This window comes from Euprymna scolopes, chromosome 31, assembly GCF_053919585.1.
Source record: "Euprymna scolopes isolate OS-2025 chromosome 31, ASM5391958v1, whole genome shotgun sequence".
Classification (NCBI taxonomy): Eukaryota; Metazoa; Mollusca; class Cephalopoda; order Sepiida; family Sepiolidae; genus Euprymna; species Euprymna scolopes.
This window is the reverse complement of record NC_136512.1, coordinates 25,066,512-25,084,490: the sequence shown is the minus strand read 5'-3', so window position 1 is coordinate 25,084,490 and position 17,979 is coordinate 25,066,512. Positions and strand designations below refer to the sequence as shown.

General features: G+C 30.8%; 1 long non-coding RNA gene across 3 annotated transcripts in view; it reads right to left on the bottom strand.

The window, feature by feature from the left end:
• The window catches only part of LOC145255522 (uncharacterized), a 258,434-nt gene that overhangs the window by 169,602 nt on the left and 70,853 nt on the right, over positions 1-17,979 (bottom strand). Inside the window, exon 4 of one of the 3 annotated variants that reach the window (XR_013863854.1) lies at positions 9,936-12,524. The exons of the other annotated variants lie outside the window; for them this stretch is intronic. This is a non-coding gene — a long non-coding RNA (uncharacterized LOC145255522). Of the gene's footprint in view, positions 1-9,935; positions 12,525-17,979 lie in introns of those variants that run through there. 3 annotated transcript variants of the gene reach the window in all.

Sequence of the window (17,979 nt, the reverse complement as noted above, 5' to 3'; positions counted from 1 at the left end):
AAAAATAAATTTGTACAACTGTTTTCAAAGTGTTTCTCAAGATATTTTATAAAAATTATAAATATATATATATATATGCATGTATTTATACACACACACACATATATATATATATACACACACACTCACACACACATATATATTTATTTATTTATATAAAATGGGTTAAGAAATTCTAACATGAGAAAGATGTGTACTTAAATAAGGGTGTTGTCACCAACAATGCGTATGTTTTAACATTATGTTATTATTCCCTGTTTTGATTTTTCATTGAAAATTATGTTTAGATCATTGTAATAATGTTTATAAATATTGAAACCGCTTTTAACGCGTTTCCGACGTTCTGTGAAGCGTTCACTTCAGAAAATATTTAAAATGTTTAGAATATATTCAAGATGTTTTAAAAATGTAAAAGAACATTTTCGTAGTTCATTGGAAATGTTTCCGAGAGGTGGAAACATGTGTAAACGATTCTACTTTAAAATCCCCTACGGATATTTATAAATGCACCTCTTTATCTAAACAAATATAATATTAAGAATACCCGAACAGTCTAAGACTGAAACAAAAAAAGCACAATACAAAAATCTAGGAATCCAAAATATAAATATAAAAATTGAATTAAAACAGCCCTACCCTTATTTCAGAGGAGCTGGACTCCCCCTTCCACACACACATTATTAACGACGTTCGATCACATGTACCTTCCTAGGGACGCCAATAGCTTTATAATACTATAAAACAGAACATGCATTCTTCAAACCAATAAAAGAAAACACCCCCACACACTCAACCCACCTCATCAAACCCACACACGCGCACACACACATCCTACTCTATGCACCCTGTTGAACAAGTACCAATGGGCCCCTCACCCCCACTCAAGTAAGAGTAAAAAGGAAATAAAATGAGAAAAAAAACAAAGAAAGATAAATAGAACCACAAACAGAGAGAGATAGCGAGACAGAGAAAGAGAGAGAGAGAAACATAAGACAGCAGTGACCACAGTCCAGTCCAATGAACCAGTAATAAAAATTGAACATATGAATGAAAAGTAGAATCATTTAAACATGTTTCCACCTCTCGGAAACATTTCAAATGAACTATGAAAATGTTCTTTTACATTTTTAACACATCTTGAATATATTCTAAACATTTTAAACACTTTCTGAAGAGGACGCTTCACAGAACGTCTGAAACGCGTTAAAAAACGATGTCAATGATTAAAACACATTATTACAATGATCTAAACATAATTTTCAATGAAAAACCAAAACACGGAATTATAAAATAATGTTAAACAATACACATTGTTGGCGACCACCCCTTTATTTATATATATATATATATATATATATATATATATATATATATATATATATATATATATATATATACCTCTCTCTCTCTCTCTCTCTCTCTCTATATATATATATATATATATATATATATATATATATATATATATATATATATATAAGAAAAGTAGAAAAAGTCCAGATTTAATAATATCAAACCTTCCATGAATATAAATTTGGGAGAGAGGGGGATTTCACCAAGCAAAAAAATGAAATCAGAGAACTCTTATTCTAATACATAAAATAAAAATAAAACTTTGAATTTATTAATTTTTGACATAATATATTGTTTCTAAAGCATATCTAGTAAAAACCTTGAAAATAATAAACAAATACCGGAGGTATCTTAATTTGGTGTCGTTTCAAAAGAATTATCAAGAAATTTGTTGACATTATGTAGTCCTGACGTAACAGTTACGTAAGTAGTTCCAATAACGAAGGGAGTATGGCGTATGAATATCCGAAGTTCTGCATTTTACTCACATATCTTAACATAAACGAGGCTTAAGCCAAGAAAATGAAAACAAATAAAATTTTACTATTTCTATTTGTGTTCCTACTTAAATTGTTGTCGGGAGGTGAATTTTTTAATTAGTTCAGAAGATGACTTTCTGAATAATACGCTTTTCTTTTGGTTTTTAGTAAATTAAATGATTATGGTTAGTTCATATTAAGCTTACTGAGCGTTCGGTAAGGTCAAAGTGTAGAAACTACATACTTAGCCTATTCTATGTCTATTCTGTGCGCGTATACAGATTTTGTACAAAAAAATATAATACTGTCATCACACAGTATGAAAAGAAAAACAAAACAAATCCCAGGGTAATTTAGCCAGACAAATACTTACAACAGCCAGGAAAATATAACAAATGCGAAAACAAATGTGTGTAAACAGTTTGCGTTAAATAGATTGAAAACATATTTATTTAACTTAAAAGATAACCTACATATGACGATATAGAATCCATTTAAAGTATTATTTTCATTTGTTTCATCTTCGCGAACTGTCAGTGAGTGTTTGTTGCAGCTTCCTTTCTATTCAATGTCTTTTGAACTACAACATTTTATCCGTTAAGAATGATACGATCGATATTATGCTCGCGTTGTAAAAATAATTATATATATATATGTGTATATATATATATATATATATATATATATATATATACATATATACATACATATATATATATGTGTGTGTGTGTGTGTGTGTGTGTGTGTGTGTGTGTGTGTGTGTGTGTGTGTGTGTACTTCCGGGATACGGTGGCCCTCATAATTTTTTTTTTCAGTTTACTATGTTGAATATGATGTTTTTACGACCCTTGGGCACAGTAATTTTCCCATCTTACGGTCTTATTTATAATGCTACTTTATTATATATATGTGCATTATATCCTGTACTCTATTTCCTTAATAAGTCTTAATGCCATATCCCGGGAATATATATATATATATATATATATATATATATATATATATATATATATATATATATATATATATATATATATATATAAGAAGGGAGAACTTGTCAACACACGGAGCCCACTCGAGATGAAGGGTTATTGAGTACAAGTGGGGTCAGGGAAAACAGATGATGGTAGATTTAGGTTGAACTGTTTAAGTGGATTATAAGTCAGAACTTGTTTACATTGGGCTTTGAGTTTACAACGCTGTAGTCAGTTGGGAAGCAGTTCTTTGAAATTAAGTTATTTCATTAAGTTACTTCATGTTAATAATGAATGTTATAATTTTCTTAATTTGTTTGTTTTCTGTCAGTTGGTTCCATATTTTCTCGATATATCTGAAATTTTTTATGGCCTTTGGTAAGTTATTCTATTCTCCTCAGCAATACTGTTCATTTGTTTTTTTTTTTCACTGGATGAGAAATGTCTGAATAGAGGAAAATAAATCTCATTGTAGACATTTTTTATATATATTGTAAGAAAACGTTTTTGTTTTTTATAGACGCTTAAATGATATAAAAAAGAATAAATAATAGAATTAGACGAATAGAAATTGAAAATAACTCCCTATTTAACAGCGATTTTCAAAGAATATTATGAGCAACTGAATAGCTAAAACTTACCGAACACAGAAATTCATTCCTATGAAAAATAAACATAAACTTAACGGCACATTTAATTTTACTATTATTTTATTATTAATAAACGTCACAATCTTGTTGACACACCGTTTCATAGAAGCTCACAAAATTAAAGCAATGATGAGCCCGACATGTATCAGATGGCTGACCATTTCGGAATCCTAGGCGTTGTGTGTCACGCTGAGTCGTAGAAATATCCAGATTAGTATCTGGGGGTGCTTTTAGCTCACTGGGTGCTATGCACACTCGGGATTGAAACAACGAATACTATCGTCTTTACGTGCCTTCTCGAGCTTATCAGGGCTTAAAATTTCGAGAAAGGTAGACGCCACTGCTGTTAAAGCAGCAGGGCTTCTGCTGCTGCTGGTTTTTATTATTTAAAAGGAAAATAACTTATATAATTTATATTCTAACTTTGTACGTCAAATCAACAATATAAGCCATTGCGATCTCTTGCTCTCTAGGTTTCTTTCTCCCCGCTCTCTCCTTAAGTCTCAGTCTAACTGTCTTACTCTCTCTTTCGCGAAATGATCCCTAATTGTGATGTGCGGGATAGAATGAGGACTAGGGAGAGATAACGAAAAGACAATAAAAAAAGAAGATAACGAACTAGAAAGAGAAAGGAGAAAAATGGTCACGTGACGAAAAAAAAAACAAAGAACAGGGTAAATCAGAGAAGAAATACAAGATGAACAAATAGAGAGACTTAAAAAGAAGAAAAGGGAGGTAAGAATAAAAATGTGACAATAAAAATAATAAGAACGAATATAGATACAATAATAAAATGTGTAATGTCGAATTGAAGAAAAATAAAAACAAACAAAGAAAAGAATAACCACAAAACATCGGAAAAAAAGATACGATTGCGCTGAGAACAAAAAATGAAAACACTTGCTCCAACGTAGTTAGCGACATGCAACTCATTTTCGTTCGTTTAATCTTTGTTTATGACTAAAACTGAAGTATGTATAACTATAAAAACATACTTTCGGAAAGTAAAATATACACAAATATAACAAAAAGAGAGAATACAATATTCTTTTGGGAATATTTAAAATTTAAAGCATGACAGTTTGTAAAAGTAAAAAAAAAAAAGAAAAGAAAAGACACGCTTGTAAAATATGGCGTAGGAAACTATATCTAATCAAAATGACATTTTAGCTGATGCAATGATATGTATATATATATATATATATATATATATATATATATATATATATATATATATATATACTAGAAAAGTACCCATCGTTGACAGCCTACAGAAAATGGGCTCTGATTTATGAAAGTATGATAGGTTATGAAAAGGAAGGGTTGTAAAGGGATAGCTTCGACTTTAGGGGTATCAAAACCAAAGCAAAATATGATGAAAGTAAAAAAAAATAGTTAAACCCCATAATTTATAATACCATACCTTTTCACACTGACACACTTATCACAATATTTTGTGGATCTATATTAAAAAAAAAATCCTTGTTAAACTTTGTGACATATTTCCATTCTATGGAGTTCAGGCGCGAACGAACATCCAATAATTTTATTATGCCATATTTCTTCAAACTGAAACATAATTATCAAAATATACTTACGCATGAAATATCTTCATTAAAGTGTGTGCCTATGTCCATTCCAGGCGCCAACGCTGACAGCACAATTTTATTATACCCTTCCTATTCAAGTTAAAACATAGTTCTCAAAGTATTATTATGTGCATTTATATCAAAAACACTTGTAAATATTTTTTTTATTTTTTTATTTTTTTTATTTCCATACTTTGTGGACCAGGCGCGCACGCAGACCCCACAATTTTAGTGAATCATCATTATGCCAGATAAAGCATACTCATTCCTATGTCTCGATACATCTTCTATCATTATATGTGATCAGTCTTCTATAAGAATAAAACATATAGGAACCTATTCGTTACTAGACACACACGCAGACGTTCAGCTTTATATATATATATATATATATATATATATATATATATATATATATATATATATATATATATATAACTACTTCATTTATACGCATAAATTTAATATATGAAAGTATAGATTTATGCGTAAACTTTAAGTATTTACTTCAAAAGTGCTCAATACGTAGGTAGAGCTAGTTAGTAATTTATAAAATATATATGGCGATTAAGCTACACTGAATATTTTGCGTTTCATCCAACTATAGGATTCGTCAGGCTTATATATATATATATATATATATATATATATATATATATATATATATGCATTTTCTTTTCATGAAGATTGTAATGCTGTATATTAATTAGCCAAACTAGCTATCAACACTGACTTGCTTTTTATTGAAATCAGCCGAGAGCTCTTTTTAGTGTCTTAGTTGTTCTCTTGACTGCAATTGTCTGGGTCTCTTTTGCACTTGGTTCACCAGAAATATTAGTTAGGTTGGACTTTAGATTCTTCTTCATAAGCCCTGTAGCATACAATATAACTGGTATGATTTATATCTGTCTAAGATTCCAGTTTCTTGTCATATCATACACGAGACCTTGATATTTGGTCTATTTCTCCCTTTCAGCTCTGTTCAGACCTCCATCATAAGGGATACTCATTTCAAACAAGGTTGCCACTCTTTCTGACTTTTTCCAGGACAATGTAAGGTTGCACAACGGTATTTTCAAGGTAGGTGGCTGTAGGGGCATGGTCGTAATGTATGGTATATTAGTCATTTCCAACTGTTCTTTCATGTTGATGTTCCCTGGACTTGCTGCTACACTGGATGTTTAATTTATATCAGTACAAGTGAGGGGGATGGGGGCACGTGAATTTTAAGTCTTCCCAGAATGTGCACTAGAAAGATCCGCGCTCTCCGGTCAGCAATTAACCAAGATTATAGTAAAACAATAAACGTTTCCATTTAACATGTTGTTCTAAAATTAAACCGTCATATTTTCAAAATAATTTTTAACCCAAGAAGTTTAAGACCTACTAAGACGTAACAGATACTATTAAAACGCTCGACCATTTGCGTTAATATTTATTTTTCTATGACGGCCGCTCTATAAGTAAAGCCTCCTATTTTTTAATTAAAAAGGAGCAACCATCATCAATGCACTTTTGCCAGGATGTCAAGTACGCATATTTTATTTCATCTCGTGTGCATGATACGGGTTGCTTTTTTCTTCTTATTGTTTTTAGAGTTTCGCACTGTTAATATATGTAAAAGAGAGATGTAACTTTCAGGTAATGAATAGATACGTTCATTTATCAAAACAATGCAATTTTGAATCGATTCTGATCAATTTCAACGGAATAAAAATATGAGACATTATTTAAAAAAAAAATGTCTTTGATTCTTGGCATTACGATGGGTATTTAAATTGTACAGAAATTTTAATATTTTAATCTGTAGGAAAGAAAAACCAAGCAGTATGCTATATAGTATTTCGATTCGTATTTAGATTCTTCGAACTGTTCTTCTCATCTTGTGTGAATTCTCACAGTGTTGAGATCGATGTAACCTCCGATCTTCTTCAGTTTTATCTTGTCCAACTTGGAAATATTTCTGTCAAACTCGGGATTCTTGACGGAATTTCGAACGGAACCTTTCATTTATTTCACGGGAGTAGCATGCCCGCGTTCTGTCAGTCATGACTAAACAGAGGTCCTAAGCATTTCACAATTGCAGTTGTTTAGGCTTAAAGCTCCCAAAATCTGTACTAGAACTGTGTCGCAGAGGTTTGAATAGTTGAAAAATTCAATTGTAAAATATATGTTATCTTAAAAATTGAAAGTTTAATTCTCAGTGTGGGAGGTCGAGAAATACAATTACGAATTACTTATACCGTAGCTACCGAGAAGGAAGGCTGATACATATGACAGCGTAACGTCACTTCCTAATTAAGTTGTAGGTATAGACAGCTTCCAGTATTCAACCACTTGGTCATGCTAACAGGCATACAAACATATGGCTACCAAAATGTGTTACCGATTGTCCATGTATGTTCTAAAGAAAAAGAACAATTCTCCATTCGGAAAATAATTATTATAATTACACATTTGGGATAATTTTAATCAAAATATCGTAAGTGAATTTTTGTTTGAACTTTTATTTCTATTGGAGAAAGTCGAATATTTCGTTTTATTTATTTATGTTTTTTTTTACTGCAAAACAAACAATTTTTGGGTTTGTATTACTGTACACATAGATTCGAAAAAGTTGTCAAAAAACAAATATATAACAAATAAATGCTATCAAAAGCAAGAGAAGTTACTTTTTCTACCAAACTGGATATATTTTTCGTGTTTTTATTCAATGTAACATGTTTATTCAGCTCGAAAAACATACATTGTTTACCGATGTATTGGAAAATTTTAAACGGCGCCCGACTCTCGCTTTAACACGGTAAGTTCGAGAAAAGGTGTTATAAATAATAAACTAGACAAAATACTATTAAAAAACCACCGAATATATTCTTCTTACTCTCGGTGACCGTGCTTATACCCTCTGTACAGTCATGGCTGACGGAACAAAAACATACTACCCCTGTATAGTAAATGAAGGTTTCCGTTCGAAATTTTGTCTATTTGAGTTGGACAGAAACATTCTCGAGTTCGACGAGATACACTGGAAGAAAATTGAAGGTTATATCGAGCGAATCATTGTGAAGATGAACCACACCAAGAGAATAGTAATTTGAAGAGTTCAAATAAATCGAAACACTTAGTATTATCTCAAAGATTGAGAAACTTAGTATTTTTATATACATAACTTTAATTTTATTTTATGCAAGCGTAAAATAAACTTACATCTATCTATTAATACGATGGCGTGTGTGCTATTTTCTTTGTCAAGCTTACATCTTGGTCGTCTAATGGCTATGCACTTCAATTTCTTGTCATAAATAAGTTTACCAAGAATTCTTCATAAGTTTTGGTTTCGGTTTCGATTATAGCTGATGGTGTTTAAGTCATCTTATTTTTTAAATAAATAATTTTACCAAGAATTAATCATACGTCCTTGTTTCGGTTTCGATTATGGCTGAAAGAACTTAAGTCATACACACACACATACACGCACACACACTCACACACACGCATGCACACACACATAAACATATATATATATTTTTTTTTCATATGTTTTTATTTCGGTTTCGAATCATATTGATGCACAAAAGTCATATTGATATATATATATTTTTAAATCGCAACTTTATAATATATAAAAATAGATTGAACATTAACTCTACAATAATATATATGAATCTGAAAGAATTAAAATATCATATTTAAGCATACTTTACGACCGGGCTTTGCCGGCGTTCGTGCAAGCTTAGATAAATACTTTCAGTTTTTACAACAAAAGCTAAACTATTATCAGAGCATCTTCATTTTAAATGAACATCTACAGAATGCCAACATCAATATATTACATATAATGAGTCCCCTGTGGAATTTCCACAGATCCCGATATTTTACATTAATACTGTTTATATAATGACATGAATAAACGACATGACAGGACTTCAATATGTCAATCAACGCATAAACATTCACATGACATATTCAAAATTATTAGCTTTTGTTTTTGGATTTATTTCTGAATACAAACTTATTAATTATATATTTTTAAAGTATGAATTGATTTTTTTTTTAATTGTGGAGCCTGTTTTCACAGGAAAAGTATTTGAGTTTATAAATCACATTATACAATAACACGATATATATAACACGACATACAATAACACGATATATATATAAATATATATATATATATATATAACACTACATACAATAACAGTACATATATATAACACGACATAAAATAATATTACATATATATAACACGACATACAATAACACGACATATATATATATATATATATATATAACACGACATACAATTACACGAAATATATATAACACGACATAAAATAACATGACATATATATAACACGACATAAAATAACACGACATATATATAAAACACGACATACAATTACACGACATATATAACACGACATACAATAACACGATATATATATATAACTATATATATATATATAACACGACATACAATAACACGATATATATATATAAATATATATATATATAACACGACATACAATAACACGACATATATATAACACGACATACAATAACACGACATATATATATAACACGACATACAATAACACGACATATATATATAACACGACATACAATAACACGACATATATATAACACGACATACAATTACACGACATATATATATATATATAACACGACATACAATAACACGACATATATATATAACACGATATATATATAACACGACATACAATAACACGACATATATATAACACGACATACAATAACACGACATATATATAACACGACATACAATTACATGACACATACACACATATATATGTATATATATATATATATATATATATATATGTATATATATATAACACCACCCCACAACGTAACAACTGGATGAACAAACAACTATACAAACACTTTTAATCTTTCTAAGGTAAAGAGATCGCGCAATATGAACATACCAAAATGTTACATTGGCAACTCAAACCTTACATGTTTTCTTTATCTAAGGTCATCACGGGCTATGAAAACAGAATATCATTTTCATTGCTTTGACTCTCGAGTATATATCCGACACATACACAGTTAATCAACCGGGAACCAAATCACTATATATAAAAGCATATAAGATATCAACGGATACACACTCGAGAGTCAAATCATTGAAAAGGATATGATGTTACCCTAGCCCTATTCATCACAATACAACCTGCAACGTTGATCTGTCATATATTACAGCAAGTATTTGAATATTATATTAAAGCCTGCAAAACTTTTTTTTAACTATAATAATAATATGACCATCATCATCATTCAGTCCATCGATGACGTTGACTAGTCGAGGTCTCAGTAAATTATTCTCCCGTGTTGGACTTTCCACTTTGACTCCTAACTTGTTTGCGCAGTTTGGGAGTAGTATCTGTTGCGCATCAGATAAACACCTTCTAAACCTCTAATGCACACGTCCAGTGGAGCGGACACGTGATTACTGGCAGCATAGAAGGCCGCAGCTTCTGGCTGAAAGTAATCCCAGTGAGGTAAACAGTCGCCCTATCGTCTCCACTACTACGCCTTTTCTCTGGAGGAGGTTACATAGGCTTTTTAAGAAAAACTGCAAGAAAGCCGTAGGATCTGAAGTCAGAGTTTCCATTTCAGTCTTTTGCTGGGATAGGGCAAACAAGACAGTGGCGTTTTATTTTGGGGTTGGTTCCCATGACTTCACCCAACCAAGGGTACCCACCAGACACTGGGGTAGGGGTTGGAAGTGTACCATAGCGTGTTCACACAACGCTGGGACATAACGCACTACCTCTTGGGTGCCCTAGTACTCCGAGATCTCCTACAAGTTTAGCCTGAAGCGGCAAGCCACACAGTAACCATGTGTGGCAAATGCGGAAGCACTGTAGGAGTCTTGATGCTGGAGAGGCTTTGTACTTGCAGGGAAGACATGCATAGCTGTTCCCTTTCCACCGCGAGGTTAGCCAGCTGTGTTAGATGAAAGCGAGTAGGCATGCAACCATATACTTAAGACTAACCTATACATAACACACTAGACGCATCACATCCCCCTGTCGGATTAAGAATTCACTACACACACACAAGAATACGCCCAAGTCAAATCATGCAGAATCAATTATATTTTAAAAGCCTGGACTCATATTAAAACTATATTTCTAAATTCAGTTTTCAGATTCATTCTCGTTTCTTAAAAAAGTTAAAAGGAACCAAACAAAACAATAAATGGTCAGCAATGGTACTTTTCGTAGGTTATGGATTACTTGAATATTCTTGGGCTATTGGGTGAATAGCCACGCGACAACCCTCCAAAAATGCATCATAGAAATGAATGATAGATCGTTTATCAATAGAAAACGGAATGGGAGAACAAGATTTGGTAGCTGTGTCATAGATTTTTAATTTACGATGTCAGCTTTTTACATAATAATATTATAGAGCATATATACATTGTTTTTGGTTCATTGCATCAACAGTCTTTGCATGAGCTCAATGTAAGGTAGACAAATAAAATTAGATTAAACACCAGTAATAGTAAGCTCTATTGTTTGAATAGAGGGGCAGCTAAAAGGCACAGGACGCGACCAACTTTTTAAATGTTGATATGCTAGTTCTTGTGAAAATCAGCTTATTGCTTTATACTGAGGGGCCATAATCGACAAGTACGCAAAACTTATTTTGGTTAAATGTATTGTTAACACAATCTTAGACAAGAAATTCACTTTGAACAATGCTGTTAGGAGGAATTTCTGCAATATATTTTGTGTTGCCATCCCTGAAAGATTCAACAGAAAATGGTTCCAATTTTAGTTGAGAGGCAAACAAATGGGTTGTTTCGAATTTAAATGTAAGGGTATTTTACATTATTTGAACGAGTAAATTTGTACACTTCTATACAAGAGACCCACACTGTGTAGGAATAGAAGACAATTAATAGCTCGACTCATTTTCTTTTATGACAACGATTATTATTTACAGGTACTTTCCAAAATAAAACGAGATTCGGAACGTTGTCTCGAATGTTATCCACGTTTCTAATGTGACCGTTCGTTTTAATATTTTCCCCTTACTGTGACGCCATCTCACATACATTTGCATTCGCGCACTCGCGCTCTCTTACAAACCGAACCAAACAAATTGTGCTTAATTTAATCTGTAATATTGGTGAAGTTAAGTTACGGTTGTGTTCACGTAAGACCTGGTAAGATAACGCTTAGTTAGCAGCAAGGCCAATGTAGAGTAAATAAAACAGTGAGGGCAAGTTTTTGTATGAAAAAAAAATCTCCATGATATGAAGATGTACAGGCCGACGGACGAAGTGTTAAGCCTATATATAAGGCTGCATCACACAAAAATAATTTCTTGAAAATAGAAATGAATTTTGTTGACAGGGTCTAAAGCCAGTGAAATGTAATACGTTCAGGTGCGTTGATTTTTTTCGCTCTTCATATTTAGCTGGAAAATGAAAAAAGAAGAAAGCAAATAAAAAAAAAATTAAAGGCTTGTCGAAAATTATCTACTCAGAAATTCAATACTTACTCATGCATATATAATCACTTAGTCTAATAAACATAAAAAGAATAATGATTTGCGGAAACATAAATATGTTTATGTACGTATATATGTATATATATACATATATATGTACACATATATATATACAAATATATGTGTTTATTATATATATATATATATAATAAACTATATATGTATATATTTATATATATATATATATATATATATATATATATATATATATATAATGAACGTATGTGGCTAGTATAGCTTTGCTTTCCCATTATGTTTCTTTCATTGAAATATACATTTCCATCTTTATTTGGAAGATGAGAAATATGAGAATATGTGTAATTCTATAGATATCTAAACTTTTCTTGTTTCTTTGTTTAGAATAACACTGACTTGAATATCAACTCACATACACACCCACACACACACATACAGGCTGACCCCAAATAACGGGCCCCAACTCTATTTAGGCCCTGATTCTTAGTGTGTTGTCCGAATGAAATGAAACTTTGGTCATATTTAGTTTATTATATTCCAAACATCACATGAAACCACCTTTTTTTCTCCGTTCTACAGCATATGTGCTAGATTGCCTCCATTTAACTTTTGTTTTTTGTTTTTTTTTAATAACACTGTATATATATATATATATATATATATATATTTATATATTATTATATATATATATATAATTAACATTTACCTATATAGTGTAATACACATTAAACAATATTATAATAGATACATAAATTACTTTTTATTAAAAAACATCTATCACTTAATACAGGAGACAAGGCAATAAGAAAATAATCCTCTCTGTATTACTCTTTCGGAAGCACTTAGAGACTTCATAGTCGTATGATTGTTCATACAGTAATAGTTAATGTCTTTATCCCCAACAATTACTACAATTAAAATATTCATAACGCACACACACACATACATACACTCCCGCATGCTAATATATATGTATGTATATATATATATATATATATATATATATATATATATATATATATATATATATAAATATCTTTTTTCAATGATGTGTAAAAATGCCTCTTTAATATATCAAAAATATCCCCAATCATAAAACACAAATATTGATGTGCATATATGCACATCTTCGTGATTTAGCAAATGTAGTTATGTTGAATATTCTCTGTCACAAAGTAATGCAGATAGCAAGTATCTGAGTGCTTTTTATATTATATATTGATAACTGCTATGGTTTATATATATATATATATATATATATATATACATATATATATATACATATCTATATGTAAATATATATATATATCTGTCTCTGTCTGTCTGTATGTATATATATATATGTATGTGTGTGTGTGTGTGTGTGTGTGTGTGTGTGTGTTTGTTAAGTCGACTTATATCAGTAAGAAACTCCGTGTATATCCCGAATATCTTTTAACACCTGAGCATATTTTCACTTTCTGGAACCTGTTCCATTTAATTTTTATTTTGTATTTTGTTTCATTATTTTTTAAAAATTTGTTTCGAGAATTTTTTAATCACATTTTTCACCACTTTCATATATTGTTTGTTTTAATCTATTTGATCTATTTATGTCTGTATTTCAAGAATATCGTCTGTTCGCCTTCATATCTCCTCTTTTCTCTTTCTCCAATAGCTTAATTATCTCCCCTATTTTTACATCATTATTTTTTGGTTGGTTGTTTTTTTAGTATTCCACATTATTCTATTGTGGGCTGTATTTTCATAGTTTTTTTTTACAACATATACATACATATATATATATATATATATATATATATATATATATATATATATATATATATATATTTGTATACGTTTCCTCTCATTTTCCCTTATGTATAGTACCTACTTTTAAAATTACTATTTTATATAGTGTCATCTTCTTTCATTCTGAATTCAGGTCTTAATGTAATACAACCATTTTTTGCTATATTTGTATATTGTATAATTTCACCTAATATCTCCTCTGATGAGGAGTATTTCACTTCGTAACGCCATGCCCTTAATACATTTTTCGAAAATTACCTTCTGTCACTTTTCCTTATCGTCTTTATATTATATTATGTATAATATTATATACATATACATATATATATATATATATATATATATTGTGCTGAACAACAACGCCCTCTGCCAAGCATTGCTTGCCTTCTCTGCCCACGCAAATCCCACGCTCAGATTCCTCTGAGAAGCTATCTGCGATCCAAAAACTCAGGGAATATAAAGGTGAATGTATGTGTGTATGTGTGTGTGTGTGTGTGTGTCTGATCACGAGTAGACTCCTATATGGTTGACTATTGTAAAAAACTGATGACATATATTGATAGAAGATGTATCGAGACCCAGAAATGGGAATGTTTGATCTGGCAGAACAGTGGTTCATGAAAATTGTGGGGTCTGCATTCGCGCCTGGTCAACAAAGTATGGAAATAGAAAAAATTTAAAAAAAATTAAAAAAAAACATTTACAAGTGGTTTTGATATAGATGTACATAATAATACTATGATAAGTATGATTTAATTTAAATAGGGATGGTATAATAAAATTGTGGAGTCTGCGTTCGCGCCTGGCCTCCATAGAATCGAAATAGGCACAATCTTTAATAATGACTTTTCATATCTATCTGCGTAAGTTTACTTTGATAATTATGTTTCAGTTTGAAGAAATATGGTAAAATAAAATTATGGGGTGTTCGTTCGTGCTTGACCTCCATAGAATGGAAATATGTCACAAAGTTTAATAAGGTTTTTTAATATAAATCCACAGAACATTGTGATAAGTGTTTCAGTGTGAACAGGTATGGTATAATAAATTATAGGGTTTATCTATTTTATTTTTGATTTCACCATAATTTGCTTTGGTTTTGATACACCCAAATTCGAAGTTATATCTTTACAACCGTTCCTTTTCATAACCTATCATACTTTCATAAATCAGAGTCCATTTTCTGTAGGCTGTTTTTGAACCCAGTCAACGACGGGTACTGTTGGAAGTATATATATATATATATATATATATATATATATATATATATATATATATATATATATATATAGTAATTTATAAAACATATATATGGCGATTAAGCTACACTGAATATTCGGCGTTTCATCCACTCTAGGACTTCTCAGGCTTATGCGCGAATTCTGTGGTTTTTTATCGTTTAAGTGACAAACAACCACAGAATTCGCGCATAAGCCTGAGGAGTCCTAGAGTGGATTAACCGCCGAATATTCTGTGTAGCTTAATCGCTATATGTATTTCATAAAATACTAACTAGCTCTACCTACGTATTGAGCACTTTTGAAGTAAAGACTTAAAGTTTACGCATAAATCTATACTTTCGTATAGTAATTTGTGCATATATATATATATATATATATATATATATATATATATATATATTGCATATACTATTTTTAAATGCTGATTTAATGTACATATATATATATATATATATATATATATATATGGATACAACATTAAATCAGCATTTTTAAAATATTATATGTAAGTATATATATAAATATATACATGTATATATGTTATATATATATATATACATATATATATATATATATATATTAAGTATTATAATGTTTATTGGTATATAAAATGCCCCTATTGCTCTCATAAAATATGTTTTATTTATATATATGATTAAACCAAGTAGAAAAACACAACAGAGGTAAGCTTAGCGGTTCCATTCCCATTCACCTAGACTTATATCTTAACATTTATTTAATTGATAATAACAGCTAGGGAGATCCTAGAGTGAAATTATATTCTTCAAATAAAGTAGCCTTATCGTGTATTAACGTATCGAAATAGGGAGACACAACATATCTAGTATACGAATACAGTCCATTAATATCTCTTTTCTACTATTTTATAATTGAAATTATAAATGATTGACATATTGGCAGTGACAGAGATGATTTACAGAGGGGAAAGTGTACGTTTACTTTAGTTAGCGGAATAGGCGAAGCCAAGTATATTTCTCCCGTTTTTTTTATGGCGGTCAAATGAAACAAGTAACCGGGAGATTAAGCTTTTCTTCAAAGATGTTTCATGAGCATACGCAGGTTTTTTAAAAAGTGCATAATTTTTACGAGAATATCCTTTCATATGTCTATATAGTTGTCTATTTCTCCCTTTAAGCTTTATTTGTATTGTATGTAGCATATACTTGTGCTTACTGTAGTATTATATGAAGCCGTTTTTAACATTGTTCATATAGATATAATTTGATCTAACAGGCTGACTATCAGTACTACTAAAAATTATTTTATTTTCCTCACGTTTATAAGAGGCTACTATTTTGAATCATGTCTTATAAGGGACTGTGTGGATTTGAGCAGCTACATGTTTGTTCACATTACATTTAAACTGTAGTATGTTTGTATAGTAAGAGAAGTAGGACACAGGAAGACAATTCCAAAATCTATTAGTCATAGAAAATAATTAATTATAGTAGATGGCTCTTTGGCATTTACGGATCTTAAATATAGGCGCGGATTTTTTGTTGTTCGTGTTTGTCGGGTGCATGTACGTCCATGTAATCTTCTCTTACATTTGCCTCATCACATTCCATTAAGATATGGGTAAAACAGATGCGGAGATGCAACAGTTCGGCGATGGACGATAGAGTGGTGATTCACTGACAGTGCAAAACAAGCACCCTGTATATATATATATATATATATATATATATATATATATATATATATATATGCGTGTGTGTGAGTGTGTGAGTGTGTGTGTGAGTGTGTGTGTATATATATATATATATATATATATATATATATATATATATATATATATATATATATATGGCGTTTATTTTTGTGTGAATAATCTTAAGTTTCGAGCACGGTAGAAGGGAGCTACATTAATTGCTGTGTATTTTTTCAGTCCATGTTGCCTGTGAAATTTCAATATTGTAGATATATTTCGAGAAAACAAGAACACGTAATTCTTCTTGGAAAATTATATGGTTGCACTCCTCTTATTTCTATTTCACAATCTACAGCAAATCAGAAATGAAGCCATGTCGTGTCAGAATCTTCGATAGAGATAAATTCGGCCAATCTGAAAGTGTCCCTACCGAGACGACGACAACAACGTATTCGAGTTCAGCGGGTCGAAGTCAAAAGTTCGAAGTCCCCCCCGTATGCAATGGACACCTGGAATATTAATTAGCTGACCCAATTGCCGGAAAGGTGAGACGAGATGCATGTCAATACGTGTATTCAGTCGCTTGAACAGTAAGGACAATTCATGTCCATCTGTTGTCGGGGGTTGACGGTGACGTAAATGGAATTTCAATATATTGTCACAGAAATCATAGGAGGTTAAT